The following is an 11,687-nucleotide window of genomic DNA, read 5'->3' as shown; positions in this document are numbered from 1 at the left end:
TAGACTGGCCTTCTGTAATTGTCTCCCCCACCACAATTTTTTCACCTCATTATAGTCAGGGTATTTAATTTTTTTTTTTTTTTTTTTTGGCTTGTGATCTATCCACATTGTACATGATCTGGCACTTGTTACCTCTTAAAGCCATCTCCCTGTACCCTTCCTCATGTTTGTTACTCTCAGACACACTAGTTGGAATGTTGACTTCCCAGCACACGACTGCTGCTTCTCCATATTCAAAACGCAGCTTAAATGATACCTTCTCAAGAGAAGCTTTCCCAGGCTAGTGTGGCTAAGCAAGAACTATAAACCTTCCCTTCTACAGCCATTTTTTTCTCTTTCTTATGAACTTACTTGTAGCACTTAATATTACTACAAGGTACTGTTTTGAATGTTTTTATTTTATTTTATTTTTTCATTGTCTGTCTCATAAATGAAACAAGATTCTTGGGAGCAGATACTTTGTTTTGTTTCCTGAAATCTTAACTAGTGCCTAGCACACAGTATGTTCTAGTAAATATTCGGTAATGTATTGCTTGACTTCATCATCATTCACACAAGGATTTTACCTCTGCTGTTGTATCTTTTGTACCTGAATAAAGTTCATGAAGCTTCATTAAACCAAAGAAAGGTAATTAGCTTTTTTTTTTTTTTTTTTTTTTTTTTTTTTTTTTTAGTGTTACCCAAGACAGAGCTAGACAGAAATGGTTTTAAATTAGAGCAATCTTTAGGAAATGTTCTAACATATTAAGTAAGATTTTTAGATGATATAACTACCTATATAATAAATGAAAGTGAACTAAATATATGAATAAGTAAAATGAAGCAACTCATACTATTAATAGATTTAAGAGATGTTGAATCCAGTAGTTGCCAACTCAATTTAACAGTGTGCACAATTGACTGGTAGTTGACAACATTCTCCTATTGGGCACATCACCTTTGCCCTTTCCACTCCCACTCTTTTCAAAGCATATGCATTGTGCAAAATGTTTTTTATTTGTATTCTGTCACTTATGGGTAGTTAATCGAATGGGTACTGATGGTGTCAGGCAATACAGCCCATAGCTATAAGATCCACTATTATTGCTCAAGATAAATTACAAAAACACATTTGATACTTGGAGAGGATTCCTAGGAAAATACCCACAACCCATCAAGGATGACCGTAGAAAAATAATGGCAGTAAACAGAAAGAGTCATGCCTTGCTTAAACTTGTTCAGTCCCTTATGAAACATAAACATAAAATTATCTGTGGTTGTTTTACAGGGATGGAGAATATATATTTTCTTTCTTTTTTTCTTTTAAAAACTAGACAGCTTCTCCTATGGAACTGTTGAGCTAAAGACAAACCCTTCAAGGTGTTTACTGTTTCCAGGAGAATCAAAGAATTTTACAAGGTGAAGGATGGATTTCCAATGTTTCTTGAACCAGTTTTCAGAGATAAAATTGGAGCCATTTATCCCCATTATGTAGAGACACTTCTTTTGTAGGTTTTTCTTTCAGTGTTTATCTTTTTCTTCTGTCAATACTGCTGACTAATCCTGCAATTTTCTAAGAATCAGTTTTTGATTGCAGGCAAGAGACAGAAAACAGAAACACAGGAAATGTGGGTGAGGACTCCATCTTATAAAGATTTTACAGAATAAACTCATATGGTTCTCTTATATGAGTGCCACAGCAAAGCCCACACAGTTTGCAGAGCCAAGCTAGGATCTGTTACGCCTGATGATTTGAACAAATCCTCACAATCCTGAAATGGTGGTTATTTTATATTTCTTCTTCTCTTTTTTACGGATAAACTAAAGTAAATCGGGTGTGGGAACAAGCAACTAAGCTGCCAGAGCTAATTCCCCAGCACATTTACACCACCCACTTTTAAAATAAAAATGCCAACCTGTTAATCAGTTTACTGTTAAGCCCTTCGTTTTAGTAACAAAATAAATGCCAAGCCCATGTTAAGTGGACCAGAGGTCTCCTAATGCTATGCAGGACATAGAGCAGGCGGGCAACAGTCTGCTCTGAGGCAGAATTCAATTTGGAGGATGAGAGGGGGATGGAGAAGAGTACACATTTAAATAAGAAGAATGGACATTAGAGCATTTTAGAGTTTTGAAAGCATTTTTATATGTGTTATCTCATGAAAACATTAAGAACTCTGTAAGATACCACCCAATTAAGAGCTAAACTCTTTAAATGGCAGAGAAGTAGAGAATAAACTAAGGTTGAAAATAAATGGGAAATGAAGTATTTGGGGCTATGGTGCTGAAACATCTGGGCAGGAGCCTCTGATTATGCATTCAAATCTCAAGGAAGGGTATAGATTTTCCAAGGCTCATTCAGCATAGTATTTAGTTGCTACATGATGCTAACCAGGGCTGCCAATAATGAAAAGTGACTTAGAAAGACAGACTCTGAAGGTGAAGAAATCTTGGGATCAAGGTTAATTGTAATAGAAAAGATCAAAGTGGCATGCAATGTTGTGGAGAAATCTATGTTAGACTTGGTACTAGAAATACTCTGTTTATATTCATGTTGAAATGTGTGTTTTTTCCAAGAAATGCTGCCATCAAATATTTAGCGTGTTTTAAAATCAAGGGCATGTTAGAATTGAGGAAATATGGAATATTCGTTTAATTCAAGATAATTTTAATTTAATACAACATCCTGCTTTTTCTGTTCTGCACACCAAAGCATCCACTAGGCACTGGAATGATATGTACATGTGGTATTTTTAGGCACTGTTTATTGCTCTTGAAAAGTGGTGCCCATATATTCTAGAGCTGAATATTGGCAGCAGTATGACTCTTTTGGTAGAGTAGCCCTACCTCCCCTGGTTACCTGACAGGTGTATCTGAACCTAGGGCCAAACTCAAGAGTCAGAATTACGCTCCAATTTTATTTCCCTTTCCGTTTCCTTTACTTGTTCTTCACAGGTAACCTGTTTCTATCACAGCAAGTCCCTACTCAGTGTTGTCCATAGCTTCTAGGAAACTGACTGTAAGCAAAACAGCTTAGAACAAAACCAATTCAACCATAGGCGAATTGATATAAACAAGAGTTGAGTTTCTACGGCATATTTCTGATCACAGAAACATCACCACACTTCACAAAGACGCCAAACAGTTCTCAGATTAACCACTGAAATAAATGTGAGCTGTACAAACATTTAAGAGCAATTAATAAAAGCAAGAATGATAATTACTGACCTGCCTATTCTAGTTCAGGATCACAGGTAGCCAGAACCTATCTCAGCAGTTTAAGGCTCCAAGCTGGAACCAGTCCTGGACAGGACACCATCCCATTGCAGGGCACACTGACACTCACACACACAGTCAGTCAGTCTGGTTCCATGGAGACACGCCAATTCACTTAACGTGCACATCTGTGGGGTATTGGGGGAGACTAACTACCTGGAGAAAGCCCACGCAGACATATGGAGAACATGCAAACTCCACAGGGAGTGGCCGCAGCTGGGAATGGATTTATTTTCTCATCAATGTTATAAGGAGATGACGTTGAATGAAATGCCATTATTTCAGGACAGAATAAGATATTTGAAAAGAGCTGATATTTACCATGAAATGTCAAAATCTTTTTTATTTTATCATGAAATTCGAATCTTTGCCTCAAAAGCAGATGCAAAGTATCTGAAATCAAACCACCGTACATTTTTATTAAAACTTGTACTAATGGATAGTCTCAATTCAATGTTTAATTCAAAAAGCAGTCTTCTGTTGAAAACAAAAGTTCGGGTCATTCATTCAAGGGCTTGGAAAATGTTTTCCAGCTAGACTCGAACTGTTTAAATTTAGAGGGAAATGTGTTGAATTTGGATGGGTATGGAAATAATTCCTAAGCAGGAGGTTCGCATTTTCAAGAAAAGAGGAGCATAAATTAATGATAGGTGCATTCTGTCAGTGCTATACAGTAGCTCTCTCTCTCTTTTGTCATAGTAAGCTATCAGCGTATTTACTTTTGTCAAAAGACAAAATTATAACAAACTTTGTTTAAGAAGTTAGTTTACTTTTATTTGTGATTCTGAAATTGGGCAATACCTTATTCCGTAAAACCGCATGAGTACTCCAATGAGCTGAGCAGAGGAAGTTTTATAGTCAGAAAAGGGCTGAAGGAAGCAGCAAGGGACAGGGATTGGTCATTTCAAAGTTACTTTTCTTATGTCATTAAAATAAAGGAAGGGGTTGAAATAGGGAGAACTTTCTTGTCATACTGTCTCAGGAAAACTAGGCCCCATCTGATTGGTTACTGTGAATCTCTTGTTTTTGGGAAGTTGGCCTGTTTCAAAGTTTAGTTTGATTACTTGGCACTTAGCACAAGTGACTAGATTCTGGTTTTGTCTGATCTGTTAGGACCCAGATGGCCTCCCATACATTTTAACACATTTTTTTGTTCCATATCTAGTGGCAATCTAATACTGTATGGCTGAAATAAGACACGTAAGACACTCTGCACACTCTAAGAAATGTAATCCATCAATTCATTACATGTTGTTTTACCATTTAATTTCCACAACAAAAGCAGCAAGTAGTATCCTTATTTTACAATGAGAACACTAAAGCTCAGGAACTAAAGTACATTGCCTGTGATGCTGTGAGCAGTGAGGAGCGGTGTTACAGGTAGATAGGCATGAGCAGGGCAGGAGAGAGTGCTCCTCCCACCCACTAGAAATGTTGGGTGACGGTTTGGCAATTATCACATTGCCCCTCTAAAAATGATAATTTGGCAGCCGGGAGGGACCATCTCCTGATGGTCCACACCTGTTAACATTAAAAGTGTTAATTGAATGCCGGCCCCAGGGAGAAGCAGCTTCTTGGGCATGCATGTTAAGAGACAAAATGGCGAAGTACGATGTTCCAGGAGCACACACCACCAAAAGAATGAAAAAAAGCAACAGATGGGCATGCGTATAATTCCCTAAACACACGGCGTGTGCTCACTTCCAAAGGGTCAGGAAAGCACTGCGAATGCAGGAAGCCCACCCTAAGGGAAGAATCATGGGAAGAAGGTGAGCCTTTTTCCAAAGGTCAAGTTTAAAGACCCCCCACCTTTTTTTTTGCTGTCTTCTCTCTCTTGGACCTTCAGGCACCTGTTCCCAATGAATTTTCCTTTCTTTCCTGTTCTAAAGCCTTTCTAAATAAACTTCCACTCCTCCTCAGAAACTTGCCTCGGTCTCTTTTTCTGCATTATGCCTCGCAGTCAAATTCTCTCTTCTGAGGAGACAAGGACTGAAGTTGCTACGGACCTCAAAGGATACGCAGCCGGTAACTCAGATCTCTTCCACCAGTAACAGTAGAACTGAGATTTATGTACAGTCGGATCTCTCTGGCCCAGATTGATTCATACACCTTAGAGAAAAGATTGGAAAGTCTATGGAATCCATTTTGAGAAATGCTGTATTGGGACAAACATGCTGGTTGTATCATAATTAAATGCTTGTGTTTGCATTTATCTCCCTAAACTCAGAGGTCCTTGAGAGACAGACATCTGGCTTCTTCATCTTTGTATCTGTAGTTCAGTACAGCATTGTTAAATTAACACATGAAAGTGGCCTGAGGAGTCTGAGAGAGCTCCACTGGATGTACTTGGAAAAAGAGTCATTACTTTTTTCCAAGCAGATTAAAAACAGCTGAGACATGATAAAGTACAAAAATGATAGACAATACAGTGTTCTAGAGCTGAAAGATGTGGTCTTCCTAGAGACACTATCACTCCTCAAATTCTTCCTTGACCTTTTGAGCCTTGGGTAGATCTTCCTTGGAGGAAGTGAACAGGGAGATAAACACCGTTGCATACGCATACACCCCCTACTCTCCACTCACTCAAGGGCAGTGCTCGACATATGAATACTACTCAGCAATGTTACTTAAATAGATGGACGAATGAATGAACAGACGATAGTCTGTGACCCACAGGCCACTTCTCACAGGACATCAACAAACTATCGCAGTCTAGGGTGTTCACTTGAGTGATCTCTGGCTTATTTTGGAGTCCTCAAGGGTGGACCTACTGACAGGTTGGTAAGGCAGACTTAGCAGATGGCTTTGGTCTGGACTGTGGGGTAAACGCGGTGGCCTAACATGTCCATACAATTGGCATAATGCCAATGTCACTGCCAAATCATTGGAAGTTATATGGTGAAGAAGACTGGATCCCCGAGAATTTGTGCTTTCTTTCTTGTTTTCAGGTTGGGAATCCTCAGAGATGTGATATACTCTGGGAGGCAGCTCAGGCCTTTTCTTACGCAGTTGCCTCCAGCATTAGAATTACTAAAAGAGAACTTTACAACAACAAAAAGTAAATTCTACCGTGTGAAAAATTCTATTGCTTGCCTCCAGTGACATTATAGAAATGAAATCTACTTCCCTCTTGCCTCCAGTGACATTATAGAAATGAAATCTACTTCCCTCCCTTATTAGAGTTCTGCATACACAGGTAGACAAATGTGACAGATATTGTAATTTAAATAAAATTGTTCACTTAGCAAGACCCCTGGACACCTGTCTCTTACAACTTGCCTTTGGGTGGAGTCCTTAAGACAGTTCTCTAAAAGAACAAAGCTCAACAAGGCTTGAAAACGGAAAATTACAGCGATCTCATCAAACCAGCTTCCTCTGAAGTTCTCTCCTGCCCTTGCCTGTTATCCCAGGCTTAGAATTCTGCAACAAGAAAGTCTGAAGTCTGGGCTTATTTGTGGAGAAGAAATGGTGGGGCCTCAGGCTCTGTATTGCTAAAAATAAAGAGAGTATGCACATTTTGTCCATTTTTCATTCTTAAATCCCAGTGTTGTATTCAGGAGAACAGATATTTCTTCTTATTAAAGAAACTGTATTCTTCATTACGGGTTTTGCAGATTCCCTAGGTTGATCTCACTGAAAGTTCTGGCAACAAAAGTCACTGAATAAATATCATTCTTTTGTCTTTATGAGACACCTTGAATTTGATTTGTTTAATACTTTGCCTAAACACAAAACATGGTTATTTTCCCAAACCTCTCCTGGCCTATGGATAGTTGAAGAGGTTATGGCCAAAATGTGGGGAAGCAAATCTCTAAACCAAAGCCTGAAGATCTGAGCTTAGCTGTAGCCTTCATGTTGTGCTTGGTTGAGGCAGGGGCTTGTTACGGGGCCTCGAGTTATTCCTCTTTAAACTTAGAGAAAAGCCCTTCGGTCATTTCTGAAAACTTTCTCACCGAAAACGTTTATAGCTTCTCTTAAAGCTATTTATTTATATACAATAATCTGTCTTTTCTTGTGGGATAATTTCAGATGCTCTTTCTAACAATCCCAACAGGGTTAAATGTATTAGGAATCTTTTGTCCTCAACTCACTGTGATTTGTGTTCAAGGAATATTACGGGGAACATGGGGCCAAATGAAAGATAACATTGATTCTCACTTCCGTGTAGGATGGGCTCAGTTTTTCCACTGGAGAATCTTTCAGCGGGTTGTACAAATCCCTCCCCAGCCCCCACCCATCTCTAGAGACTAGCAAGGCACAGCAGCTATTTCACACATTTTTATCTTTGAAAGCTTGAAATCAGAGCCTGGGGTGTAATGCAAATAAAGACCTAAGCACATATTAAGGAAAGCAATTTGACACTTTAAGAATTTCATCTCCTCCAAGCCAGCTCACTGACAGATTACATACAGAGAGGAACAGGTTAATACTTACATAACTGATTGAAAATTGGTGCTAATTGGCTTGGGGTTTAAATGAGCAAGCTCCGTCAGGCAGCTGGGCTAGTTGACAGTTCCTTATATGAAAGTACTATGTGGAAATATAATTTATCTCTATGTAATGATGTTTATTCTCTGAAAATTAGGTTAAAATTGAAGAAATCATTTCCCTCATCCTTAATTAAAACAAATAGCTCACATTTAGCTCAACTTTAGCATTCACGGGCCTTGGGGATAAATTTTCCCCATTTTACAAGTAAGCCACTGCCTACATTTTCCTGGGCCGAATGGCCTGGAGGATCAGAGTATTTTAGAAAAGGTTAAAAGAAATTGTACCACATCCAGGAAGGCTAATTTTCATGCATCAAGGTTCTTTGAGCTGAATTTGTGTAATGAGTGCACTGGAAATTGAAAGACGAGATTAAAGTGCTGTTTGTCGTGTACAGAGATTTCAGAAATGCTTATCAGCCCTTCGCAGCTGAACACAGCCCAGATTAAAAACCGATCTGACAGAAAGGGAGGCTGACTGCAAATGTGGGGCTTTACATCCACACTAATTACAAAGTGCATATTAAACATGAGGCCGACGATGAGAGCAGCTGCAAAGGTCTTTATCTATATTAAGAGACTGTCCACCTACATAATAAGAATAATTACCAATGAGAGAATTCTTAAAAAGAAATTGCATTTAATGACACACCATACAATTTCTCCTAATTTCAGAAGTCTGCTCCACCATCCCCCAATAAGGTGTGACTTTGTCTTCTCTGTGGAGCCAGGTGACCTGTCAGATTTTGAAGAAAAGATCTATTCACATATATTTTATTAATGGAAGTCCCTTTGCTTTTAAAAGTGCAAATGTGTAAACCTTATGGAGTTCCCAATGCTTGTCTCTGATGAACTGACAGGAAGTAACTGTAACTTCTTCAAAGGCCACTTTAATTGGAAGGTTGTCGATACACCAAAGGTATCTAGATAATCTCTAAGACACCTTTAAATCAAAAAATTCTAGCCTATTAGTAGATGGTGGATAGTCTGGATCCTAAAATAGAGATTTTGTTTTTCATATGAGTTTGATATTGGATTTTTATAACGAAGTCTAGAAAAAATTAATAAACAGCAATCAAGATTTTTTAGAAGAATGGAAACTTTAGAATAATCAAATCACACTCATCAAACAAAAAACAGCAACTAAACAAATACTACATTCAAATTTATCCCCACTTATATTTTTATTGTATTTGGATTATTTAGGAGTTTCCAAATATTTCAGCATTGTAAGTTGATGCAGGGGTGGAAATAAACACTTTCTTCAGCACCTACTATGTAGCAGGAATTGTGTGCTGAAGTAGTGGCCTCTCATGATCCTTGAGAAGTAAATGTAATGAAGGCATCCAGCCTACACTGAGCATTCCACAAGCAGTAGTTTATTTTTTCTTTTCCATTCATTTTTCCTTTCTTTCTACCATCTATTTCACACATTTTTATCTCTGAAAGCTTGAAATCTTCCTTCCTTTTTTTCTTCATGTTTTTCAGCTGGTGTAAACCTGAATTATAAAACTTCTTTTTAGCCCAAGTGTCACTTTTCATTATTTTATTTTCAAAATAAAATCGGTAAACACTGTTGGTTTGCTTCTTATAGTTGTTCCGGAAAACCTAGGCACATAACAAATGACTAGAATCTAATAAATGATAATTGTAAGATATTAAAAAGAACACCTAAGAAATTCAGCTTTTTGGGAAAAAGCAAAGTGAGAAATCAAGGGCCATACAAATGGCAGAAATGTGGTATTGCAAGAAACGTTATTTTTTCTGTATTACTATTAACATACTCCAATCACATTCTTCAGGACTTCAGACAGAAATTCCAAACATCTAACAGACATTTAATCTCTGTTATAAGGCTCTAAAAATATTACGAAATGTACATACAAAACAGTACATAAAAAATTTTTTATCATTTACCAGTAGTTCTAAGACCAACACCCAAATCCATCCAGGATAAGAAACGGAACGTAGTGACACCTAAAACGCCCCGTCTCTCCTGTGTGTGTATTTCCATAGCCTCTTTTCTCTGTCAAGAACGACTTTCTCATGACTTATAACCATTTCTTTGCTTTTAAGAGGCTCTTCTGTATAGCTAAATATACCTTTCGTTTTGTAATATACATCAATTTATTTCCTATGTTTCCTCTGCAGTTAGTGTGAAAATAAGTCAGTTTTTAGACTTATTTTCTCCAAGCTTCTTAACTTCAGTTACTGTTTTAGTCAGTGTCGGCTACTATAACACAAATTTATACTGGATGGTATAAACAACAAAGATTGACACAGTTTGGGGAAGCTGGTAAGTCCAAGGCCAAGGTATTGACAGACCTGGCATCTGGAAAAGGTCCTTTTTTTGGTTTGCAGATGGCCAACTTCTCACTGTATTCTCAGATGTTAGAGAGCAGAGAGGGATTTCCATGTCACCTCCTCTTTATAAGGGCATTAATCACAGCACGAGGGTCCCTCCCTCATGGCCTAATCTAACCCTAATATTAGGAGTTAGGATTTCACCATACGAATTTGGAGAGAGGAGGCGTAAATATTCAGTGCATAACTGTCCCTTTAGTGTTTTCTCTTACTCAGTCTGGGAATCTCAGTGGTTCAGAATCACCGACATCGACTATGACTATTAAATAGTCTTTTTTTTTCTTTCCATTTGTTTTATTATCTCCTCCCCTAAATGCCAAGAACCTTAGGGACATTGACGGTAGTAGGGATCAACATATCCAGACTGAACCTTGCTATGTTCATGAATGGCTTTAATGATAGATTAAAATACTGTAAGTAAGAACCCAGAAAATGGGCAAGTAACAACATTAAAGGATATTTCCCACCTACTGATGTCTGAGATTCCTATCTCCCATTTTCTTTCTGTGCCGTAATAACTGGTAATCACCAGAGGTACAAGAAGAGACAAAATAACAAGGTGGGTGTTTTATGAGAAAACTTATCACAGGAGTGTTGCTGGGAATCCCTGAAATTTCCAGTCTTTAGAAGAATCTTTACTTCAAAGAAGCTTTATACCATCAAAGTAGAAGTGATAGAGACAGGAGGCAGCCAAGGGTCCCCCTCCCTCGCCAAACCCCCTTCTTCAACACTGAAACAGCCTGAAGGCTCAAAAACTGGACTACCTGTTCCAGATGAAGCCCGCCCTTTCCCAACTGATTCTTGCTGAGTATTGCCCACCTGCACACTGGGAGGACAGGGTGGGGTCTCGGGAAGTTCACACCATTTGCAGAGAGGAGGAGCCTGGTCTCTCCTGTTCTTGGGTGGTGATCTGAGCTTCAACCTGTGAGACGGGGACCTGCTAACAGGAAACCCTCTTGCTTTGCTGAGTTGTTTTTTTTTTTTTTTTGCCAATAAATTTCACTCCCCCTCACGCTTCAAAGTGTGTGTGAGCCTAATCTTTCCTGGTTGTGTGACAAGAACCCAAAAGTGTTTGCAGAAGAATTCACAGTATAACTCAGCATTATTTATAAAAGAGCCACTGTACTTTCTTCCCAAAAGCTGAAGTTTTTCTAATGGTAATAAAGGCAATGATAAGCAACAGTGTTCTTTTTCCTGAAGTTAAGAAGAGATTGCGGATTTGAGCCAGTGGAGACGGGCCTGCGACCCGCCACCTCCCCCACCTGCTCCCACTGCTGGGGTCTGTACCCTCTGGGAAGTGGATACTAGAGCACCATTTCCTGCAGCCTGGAGGGAAGGCAGAATGGTTGACAAGAGGCCAAACAGGCACCTAGAGAAGATGTGGTGACCGCAGGAGGCCAAAGAGGATTTTTCACCCAAGCGCCTGCCACAGGAGGTCAATCAAGGCCCCCTGCCCTGGTGGAAGTGAATGTTCTCCCACACCCAGGTCCTCTAATGCTCTCTCAGTCATCCCCTAGGTACCAGGTTGGGTCCCCCCTCAAACTCTAACCGAACAGCTCTAGTGATTAGAGCTGCTGACTC

The sequence above is a fragment of the Mandrillus leucophaeus genome, unplaced genomic scaffold (genome assembly GCF_000951045.1).
Source record: "Mandrillus leucophaeus isolate KB7577 unplaced genomic scaffold, Mleu.le_1.0 Scaffold318, whole genome shotgun sequence".
Taxonomy (NCBI): Eukaryota; Metazoa; Chordata; class Mammalia; order Primates; family Cercopithecidae; genus Mandrillus; species Mandrillus leucophaeus.
This window is presented reverse-complemented; position numbering follows the sequence as displayed.